At 41.2% G+C, this 10,669-nt stretch overlaps 1 pseudogene; it reads left to right on the forward strand.

The window, feature by feature from the left end:
• Positions 1–2,396: 2,396 nt before the first annotated feature.
• LOC138163540 (complement component 1 Q subcomponent-binding protein, mitochondrial pseudogene) lies at positions 2,397–2,963 on the forward strand (annotated as a pseudogene).
• Positions 2,964–10,669: the final 7,706 nt, after the last annotated feature.

Raw genomic sequence — 10,669 nt, forward strand, 5'->3', positions numbered from 1 at the left:
GTTCTGACTTCATCAACATCATATCCACCTTTCCTAATCTCCACACTAGTATTTTGCTTTCCCCCCAAAAAAATCTATTTTGTCTATTTGCTGCTATGTTTGCATAGTCTATCATAGTAGAGTATAAGTTATTTTAATTTTGGTCTTTGTATCATCGGTGCCAAACATAGTATAGATGTTCAATAAATGCTTATTGATCAATTGATTCTTCTACATTTTCTTTCACCTGTGATATCAATTTTAAGAGTCAAATATAGCTTGCTTGTCATGAATAAAATGTCATATTTCAGCATGTTTTAAGACAGTTTTCTGGCAAAAAGGAGTCCCTCCTGGAAGGACATAGAGTTCACTTACTGACCCTTGTTTTCTACACTTGGGTTCACAATGTCATATGCTCCCAATGTAGATGTGGGTGTCGATAGGTTAAGTCTTTGTCTGGGTGTCCAATTTACGTCTAAAGAAAGGCCTATGAGCCAGCCAGAGACATAGAGGAAAATGATCTCAATGAGTTTGGGTGCTGAGAAAGAGCGTGTCAAACAATAGGAGTCAAGTCAGTACAAAGCTTTATTACAAGCAATGGGGCGGAGGGGAAAGGGCAAGTAGGACACAAGGGGGACAGAGACATGTCACTCTGGCATATACACTAGCATAGAGTATAATTCACATATGGTCAGCACTGCATTGGGAAGCGTAGAGACAGGAGTCCAGCATAAAGAGGGTATAAGAAAGTAGGCACCCGCTGGAAGAGAGGGTGTGCCCCAAAGTACCTTTCTGCGAGTGAGAGTCATATATGATTTTGGATGACCTCCCTGGAGATGGCTGAATTGAATATAAAGGGTCAGGTCAAAATATTATTTGGAGGGGGATTGTTATCAGGGAGGAAAAACAAGCTGGTGGTAAATAAAATATTATTTTGGGGGTACAGCCATACCAGCCTTCAAAAAGTGTTGTTGTCAATATTTTCCATGAATATGTTCTATAAGAATACAGCCTCTCAGAAAAATAAATTAATTAAATTAGATTTAAAAAAAAAGAATATAGCCTCTCTCTGTCAGGACTCCCTCAAAGCTATCAGATCAGTTCCTATAACAATGGTTCTCATGCATACATTCTATAAATGATAGCCTCCCGTAAGGGGAAACTGACATGGGGGTCTCAGTCTATAAACGCCGATGTCTGACTTCTCTCATCGATTTTATCGGTGACTGGATAATGGTGGCCTTTCGGTCACATCCTATTTCTACATTGCTTCTGCCCTGACCCAAGGTAACACTGAATTTAGCCTGAAGGCAGCAAGAGGAGGGTGAATCAGAAAGAGATGGAGGATACAATGGAAAGAATGCTGGATTTCTTGTTTCGACCGTGACCGTGACAGCAGGAAGGTGATGCCATGACTTGCAAGTGAAGTGGATTTAAGTGAAGAAGGGCTGTGCAAAGGCGCCAGCCTCACTTTCCCCTCCAGAGCCATCTGGGTAAGATATGGATCGAGATGACTGGGGAGGTCTCTGCCCTGGATTTAAAGTCAGAGGAACGAGGTTTAAATCCTGGATCAACCACTCACTGCCTACCTGTGTGACCCTGGGCAATTCAGCTCCTTTTGCTGAACCTCAGTTTCCTCAGCTGAAGTGAAGAAGTAGAGATGACCTCAAAGGTCCAGTCCATCACTAAATTTATGCTCAAAAGTGATAGGACAGCTTTGTGTGTTGCCCTAAAAGTGAAAAAATAAGAACCAAAAAATTAAGACCTCTAATTTAAAGGTCCAGATCACTGGGAAATGCAGTAACGTAGCCTCCTCGCTGCTGTTGGAATTAATCACTTGTCTACTTAACAACCCTTTTAGTAACAGTTTCCTCAGTAAGGACTTCTCTTCCCCTTAGCCCCAAACATATGTTACACCCTTCTCACTAACCCAGATTGTACTTGTGCGGCACTCCAAATCATACTGGACTAGAAGGTTAGTTTGCCGGAGGGAGAGATGCTATTCTCCCCTCGGGACTCTAGAGAACCCTGATGCTGCAGTTCAGGAATTGCCGTCCAATGCTCCCCTCACCTATATCAATAAGGGAGTTGACATTAACATTTAGAAAAAGGTATTATAAGGTAGGATAACAAGGACCGTAGTTATAAAAGGTTTCCCCCAACCTTGCAGAACACAAATCCCTTAGGGAAATTTGGCGTGAACTTACGGCAAAAGTGAAGTGTGTGTATGTGTGTCTGTGGATATGTATGTATGCACATGGGTGTATGCATGTGTATAAGTACATACATGTATATGGAAGGAACCCATGTGGCCAACAAGTGCTTCTCAAATCCTGGCCCCAGAATTCCTTTCTTTTTCTCCCTTGATGAAATCCTTACAAGGTTCTCTCCTTAGGTGAAACACTTTTCTGAGCTCAATGAATCAGTGGCTTTCTAGAGTCTATATCCGGCACCCCGAACCCCAGTCTCCTGGGAGGAGGGCTCGCCGGCAGGCTGGGGTCCGGGCACCAAGAGTAGCTGGTTGGATCACAGTCACATTCAGTACTCACAACAGTATCCCACCGACACTTGACGACGATCCACCAGAGGGACAGAAAACCCCAAAACAACAAGAGCCTGAACTTACTACAGCCCTGAACTTCATGGTGGAGGTTGTGAAGGACGACGCCAAGAAGGCCTTTGTGCTGGACTGCCACCATCCAGAGGCCGAGGTTGGACAGGAGGAAGAGGAGGAGAGGGACATCTTCTCCATCCGGAAAGTTAGCTTTCAGCCCACCACTGACTCCGACTGGAAGGGTACAAACTACACACACCACATGGATTCCTTGGACTGGGTCCTGTACAATCACTTGATGGACTTCCTGGCTGACCGTGGGGTGGACAGCACGTTTGCAGACAAAATGATGGAGCTCAGCATGGCCTTAGAGCACCAGGAGAACATCAACTTTCTGGAAGATTTGAAAGGGTTTGTCAAGTGTCAGTAGACAGGGCCTAAGGCTGCGGGGCCCTGCTGTGCACCCAGAACCCTTCCTTCCAAGAGAATGTTTTCTAGAAGCCATCATGGAGAAAGCACCCTGGTGCGGCGAAAAACCGCCAAGCATAAATTATGCACCCTAGCCCCTTTATTTCCTTTGTCTGCTGGCATTTTTGTAAGCCACCACAGAATGAGGAGAAATAAAACCCGTGGACCTCTCCAAAAAAAAAAACCAGCTCAGTCAATATTTATTTAGTTACTATGTTCTAGGCACTATGCTAAGCACTGGAGGCCCTGTGCTCAGTGATGCCATGATCCCTAAAGTTAGCATTCTTCCTCTGAGGACTTTCTTTCCACCTCCTTGTTCAGGTATTTCCTTTGTCATAACTATTACTGCTTCTGCAGAATCTGCTACAGATTCCAGTTGCCAGTGTGAACTCTCTAGGTGTATGTATAGATAGAAGGGTCACCAAGCTGGGAGCCGAGCACAGTCCCATGTGACAAGAGCCTCCACTGGCCAGAGCAGGCTTCAGGAGGGTGAATCACCAGCAGCTGGGGTAGCTTCCAGACTTCTCAACCCATAAACACTGGAGAGAAAGTAAGAGGTCAGTGGGGCACTCTGTTGGAACTGGGTGATGGAGGAGCATGGTCGGGTGCCTGCCCCCTGGGTGAAAGGTGGGGGAGACACGGCAGCTGCAGCTGCTGCCCCTTGGCTGCCTCCAGAGCTCCTGGCCTGCAGCCTGCAGAGTGTAGGGGGACCAAGTGAACCATTCAAAGGGTAATCACTCTTGCTTTGACCTGCTTGGATCTGGATCATGGTCTTGGGTGGTCCTGGGGTGTGTGGCAGTGTGCCAGAGCTTGCGGTGGCTGCAGAGATGATGCTCTCCTCAGACCTCTGAAAACATTTGCGACACAGCTCTCTCCACTCTGCAAGCAGAGTTCTACCCTGCCAAAGAGCTCAAAAGTCAAGTAATTAGCTGGCAAGATTAGCAAACATAGGAAGCACAATCAGACCTTAGAATCCTTTTTGGGGGACAAAACAGATCAAAACATGGAATGAGAAAAAGTCAACAAAGGCAAAACTCCTGCATTAGAAGCTTCCAAGAAAAATATAAATTGGTTACAGGCCATGGAGGAGCTCAAGAAGGATTTTGAAAATCAAATAAGAGAAGTGAAGAAAAATTGGGAAGATAAATGAGAATGATGCAAGAATATAATATTCCAGAGGTCAAAGGAGCTAGGATTAAAACCAGGTACCACCTTCCCAACAAAACTGAGTATAATGCTTCAGGGGAAAATATGGTAATTCAATGGAATAGAGGACTTTCAAGCATTCTTGATGAAAAAACCAGAGCTCAGCAGAAAATTTGACTTTCAAATACAATGAAGCAAGAAAAGCATGAGAAGGTAAACAGGAAAAAGAAATCATAAGGAACTTATTAAAAGTGAACTATTTACATTTCTACATGGAAAAATGATAATTGTAACTCATGAGGCTTTTCCCAGTATGAGGATAGTTGAAGGGAATATATATACACATATATATGCATGTATATATATGAGGGTATATGTGTGTATAAATACATATCAATTTTTGTGTGTTCACCATCAGTTTGTGCCTTGCACTGTTCTAGATGAAGTGAGACAGAAGAATAAAAGGATAGAATAACTTCCTACAAAGATCTAAATTGATATCCCTTTAAATTTAACTTTTTATTAAGCCTTCCAACTTACTATTTTTCCTTAAATTCCTAAAGGTGTGGTTCAGTCCTAGAGCCACATAAAATATCTTTTTTTTTTTAACAGATCTGTGATCTCCCTGTTATAATCTAACTTCCAGGAAGGAAACCACCCCAGCCAATACAATACAGTAACTGATATGCAATTTATAATCTTGCAGAGTTGGCTTGAAGTATTGAGGTTTAGGGATTTAGGGGTGCTTGAGACTCCAAAATACCAACACCCTGGGTCCTGCCAAATGAATTTGACTCAAGCCTTCTCTCAGCCAAAGTAAAACAAAGTTTGTTAAAGATTTGCCACAATGGGTAGACTCTTAAGGAGCCTAAGTATTTGTGATGCCTATATTGGGCAAGCAGGTGAGAACAATCTGACACAGACTGAGTCTGCTCTAGATTGAATCTCAGCCCTTCATGGAGGCAAGATGGGTCTTATATACAGAAAGACTGTGGGAAGGATCTAGGGGTGGTCTGGAGAAGCTGTTTGGGGAGGGTCTTGAGGAACTGAGGTCTGACTTCAGGAATAGGATTGAGGGTGGGAAATAGTTGAAGGCTCCCCGGAGATGCCAGACAATGGAGGGCTAGACTAGCTTAAGGGTAACAGAATTGGGATACAGATATTTTGATAGCATCAAGGGTAGGAAGTAGCTGGACAATGGAGATTAAGAGTAACAGAGATTTGGGTCTAGGGATAATGAAAGACTTAGGTCTCAGACAAATGCCTCATCAAGTGGTAAGATTCAAGGAGACTTCAAGGGACTTCCCAAAGCCTTTACCCCATCAGAGGCACCAGGTGAAGTTTTCAAAGACAGGACTTGAACTTGAATCTCTCTATATGAGGCTAGTTCTCTACCCAAGTGTTATGTTCCCTTTCCAAATATTCAAGGACCTGACTTTTAGCTTTAGGCTATTTAATCCTTACAAAGACACTTTTAGCAAATACAACACAATTCTGTTTTCTTTTCCCATATGTCTCTTCTGTGGAAAGAGATTACTCCCTTGTCCTTTTCTTCTCACTCCCTAGTTTCTTTCCCCCACCTCTTTTCTTGACATAGATGTGGTTCATGTCTTCTGGTGAAGAGAAAACAAACTAACTAGCACAGTGCCTGGAGCATAGTAAAGGAAAAGGAAGTATCTCTGAGACTTACTAGTTAAGTAACCCAAGCCAAGGCAGCCCATGGCTCAGAAGACCTAAATTCAAATGTCGCCTCAGCTGTGTGATGCCAGGCAAGTCCCTTAACCTCTGACTGCCTGACAAAATGGATCCCCTGGACAAGGAAATAGGCAAATCACTCTAGTGTCTTTGCTTAGAAAACCCCAAATGGGTCATGAAGGGCTGGACAGAACTGGAACAACTGAGCAACGACCCAGGCGTTGTCACTTCAACTCTTTGGGCCTCAGTTTCATCATCTAAATAACCTTAAAAGTTCCCATCCATCCCTCAATCCATGACCTGACATTTTTATCTTTTTTTAAAGAATGAAGTTATTCTCTTAATTTGTTTTTATGTAAATTTCATTGAATCCTTATTTTTTACAAACTCATCCACCTATCATCCATATGCATATAGAGACTCTCTTAATCAGAAGCTGGGTAATCAGAATTTTCCACTCTTCAGACCATGATGTGGTCAGTTTCACAAGCACAGATTAAGCGCCTACTTTGTGCAGGGCACTAATTTTCTGCAGTTGTAATTTATTAAGAATCCATAGCTACTAGGTTAAAACACACAAAATCAAATAATTCGTACCCCCTTTATGGCAAAGGAAAGTTTGGTGTTCTGTCTTGAAGAAATGGAACACATTCTTTCTTAGTGAAAAACTACAAAAAGTACCAGCTTTTATTGCATAGTGATCTTTGGAATGGCATAACAATCAATTACTCTTCCTATTTACTTTCAGAGGACTGGAATATGGCGATAGGCTATCTACCATCATGGATAAATATGCAATATTTAAATTACCATATTCACTAAGATTCTTTGAAGCTAATTTTCAACAGGGACTTATACTCAGAGATGTTTAATAAATTTACTGGGATGACAAATGATGATGATAAAGAAACATCAGCTGCTATTCAATTGCCAGTAATAAGCAGGTAAGCCCAAGAACCTCAGCTAGAACATCATCTCATACTGGTCCCTGCAGCCATAGTGCTGGAAAGAAATCCTAGTGGAGTCAAGAATTGGCGATTTCCCCTACAGGTGTTGAGGCCTCTGCCTCCCCCACAGACAGCTATTGAAGATGTGGGAAATCAGTTTCTTGGTACCAAAGTTGTGAGCACTATGAAATATCTCAACATCAGAAATAGATAAGTTTTTATTTGTAGTGATGCCTCTGACCTCACTCTTCCAGTCAGGGCAATACTGAAGGCTTGGGGATCCCTTTTAATGCTATTAGCTTGAGTCCCTCTTCCAATGTGACTCTGCCTCACTGTTAACTATAAGCTGTTAGTGCCCCAACTCCATTTCACCAACATTAATTCACTTCTATAAGAGAATATTTACTGTGAAAATATAGCAAGAAGAGAAAGTAAAAATTTTCTTATCGGGCAGCTAGGTGGAGCAGTGAAATGGTGGAGCATAGGCCCTGGAGTCAAGAAGTTCAAATCCAGCCTCAGACACTTAACACTTACTAGCCAGGTGACCTTGGGCAAGTCACTTAACTCAATTGCCCTGCCCTCCCCCTTCCAAAAAAAAGAAACAAGGAAATGGGAAGAGGAAAAGAACAGGCCATTCATATGCAAAAACACATGTCAACCTTGGGTGGGGAAGGCCAGAGGCCTCCTCCTTTATTGGATTTGTCTCACCAAAATGTAGCCAGGCAGGGTAAAAAGCAAAACAAAACAAACAAAAAAAAAAAACTTGCCAAGGCAAGGGCCTGGCAAAATAAGTTCCTCTTTACCACATGGTCAGCAGAATAATAGCTTCCAGAGCCCATGTGGAGATTGCATCAGCCAGGCACTCCGCATACTCTAATGCACTGAGTCCAATAGCCAGTCTCCCATCAAGTTCGAATAGATATGACATCAAAGAAGATACTTTTCTGTCTGTTTTGCCACCACCTTAAGGATCACGGGTTTTTCCATGTAGGGGTGTGAGCTCCTTGAAAGCGAGAATGTATTCTCTCTAATGTTTGCATCCACACTCAGAGCTTTGTACACACTGAACACCTAACAAATGTTATTTTTTATAATCATTCATGATGATAATGATGACAATTATGTTTTGTCATTTAAATAATAGTTGACCTAAAATAATCAAACTTTCCTTCTAGATCTTATTTTTTTACATATGCTTCAGGAGCAAAAGGAAGGTTTAAATAGGCACATGAACGTGAAAGATTGAAAGAAAGATATGACCTTGGCTTAAACTTTTTTTTTCTCTTAATGCATGTGTTCATTTCAGTTCACCTTTCATGACATATTATGCCCTATCCTTGTCATACTGACAAATGTCTTTTACATTGTTGGAAATAAGTCAAACAAAGAAGGCGGTGGTTCTGAGCTTTTGCAGGCATGTATCTATGTAAAATTGGGTTTAATCACTTATTGATTCATACAAACTTCTTTACCTTGCTTTCCAAAGCAGTTTCAATATTGGGAAGAAAGAAAAATTTGAAAGCTACAGTCCTAATGGCAAAGTCATTTGCAGTGATCAACTACAATTCATATGTTTTTGATGAAAAATGGCTTATAAACAGTAATTTCTTCAAGAAGATGGAAGACCAGTAGTTACATTTTGACATGCAGAAAAAATTGGAATGTTATTATGGCTTCCTCAATGGCTAGCTGAGTCTCTCAAAGCAGGCAGTAAGGTATTCCCTCTTCTGAACCAGGGTTCTCTATTCTACACGAGGATTACGTGGGTGTTAGGGTTGATACATATTCTAGGCTCATTTCAGTATCCCTATTCAATGACCTATATGGATGAAAATGTGGATTTTTTCCCATAGATTATATCTCAGAGAGGCATGGTGTGATGCAAAGAGTGCTTGGTTTAGAATCATGTCCCAGCTACAGAGCTTAGTAGCTCTTTAATTTAATTTAATTTAATTTTTTTATTTTTTTTTACTGTTTGGAGGGCAATTGGGGTGTGACTTGCCCAAAGTCACACATCTAGTAAGTGTGTCAAGTGTCTGAGGCCGGATCAGAACTCAGGTCCTCCTGACTCCAGGGCCGGTGCTCTATTCACTGCATCACATAGCCACCCTGCTGTTTAATTTTAGACTAACAATGTTTTAAAATTTTCGTTGAGCCTCAGTTTCTCCTTTTGTAAAATGAGGATAATAAGTTTCATTGTCAGCTCCTAGAGGATTGTCATGAAGTGGGAAAAAATGTTTTATAAACCTCAAAGTGCTAAATAAATGTGAGCTATTATCCCTGTCAGCACTGGACAAGCATTAATCTCTTCAAGCACCAGAATGAAAGGCCACTTGGGTTTATTTTGTGAATATGGTGCCAGAGGCCTTCAAAGTTTACTTTCTCTTTCAGTGGTTTAATTTTTCCTGAGAATTTAAAGGCCAAAACATCCTAATTATGTAGGTAGCATTAAAATAATAGGTAGGAATATAATAGAGAGAGAATTAATATATTACATTAAATTCAATATATAATATTTTTAATATAATATATAATTTAATAAAGAGAACCTAACACATGAATTTTAAATGATCTAGAGCAAGTCCCTTAATTTATATGGGCCTCAATTTCCTCATCTGTAAAATGAGAGGATTTATTTAGGTGACTTCTAAGTACTTTCCAGATCCAAAGTTATAGTGAGCTTCACCCTTTGTTGATACTTGAGTCTTTTAAATAAAATGCCTTTTAGGAATAAAATGGAGAGAAATGTAGTATAGTAGATTGAGAGCTAGCCTTGAAATCAGAACAAACAAGAATTCAAGGCTGACCTCTGACACTACTGATTGTGTGGCTGTGAGAAAGTCTCTTAACCCCTCAGTGTCCCCATGTAACTCACTAAGACTATAAATGTCAGGGCAGATGTTTATCTGCATTGGTTGAGGGAGTTTTCTCATCAGGAGTTCCCAGTATCAGTGAAATCATAGGTCCCTTTGAAAGAAAGAGGAGGCAGGGGCCAGCTAGGTGGTGCAATGAATAGAGGACTTGAGTTCAAATCCATCCTCAGTCACTTGAAGCACTTACTAGCTGTGTGACCTTGGGCAAGTAAACTTAACCCCAATTGTCTTGGCTTCCCCCCCTCAGGCAGGGAAGGAGGGAAGAAGGTAGACAGGCATTAAGGAAAAGAGGAATCAATCAGTAAACATTTTTAAAGAACAAACTATGTGCTAAGAGAACAGCTAGGTAACACAACAGACAGAGTTCCTGGCCTGGAACTTTCTAATCTTTGTGGGTTCAAATCCAACCTCAGATACTTACTAGCCACGTGACCCCAGGCAAGTCACTTAACCCTGTTTTGCCTTAGTTCCTCATGTGTAAAATGAGATGGAGAAGGAAATGGCAAACCACTCCAATATCTTTGCCAAGAAACACCCCCCTAAAAAGCTCAGACACGACTGAAGCAGGGGAAAAGGAAGGAAGGAAATTAATCTTTATAATGCTGTTAACTACACTTAATAAATGTGTGCTGACTTGAAAGGACCAAAATAGAATATGTTTTATAATAAAAACTATAACCTATCATACATTTATATGTATGTTTATTTATTTATTTGGTTTTTCATTGTTTTTTTTGGTAGGAGGGAAGGCAGGGCAATTGGGGTTACCCAAGGTCACACAGCTAGCAACTGTTAAATGTCTGAGGTTGGATTTGAACTCAGGTCCTCCTGACTCTAGGGACAGTGCTTCATTCACTGTGCCACCTAGCTGCCCCTCTTTCTTTCTTTAGAACTGATTTCATTGGTCTAGGGGATCTACCAGGAGAACTTCCTTTATCAGTGCAGACAAGCAACTTTCCTGTAATTTACCATCTTAAGAATTTAAGTAACTTGTCCAGGATGACACA

The sequence above is a fragment of the Petaurus breviceps genome, unplaced genomic scaffold, assembly GCF_028583685.1.
Source record: "Petaurus breviceps papuanus isolate PSGF00001 unplaced genomic scaffold, PetGlider_PUasm1.0 125, whole genome shotgun sequence".
Taxonomy (NCBI): Eukaryota; Metazoa; Chordata; class Mammalia; order Diprotodontia; family Petauridae; genus Petaurus; species Petaurus breviceps.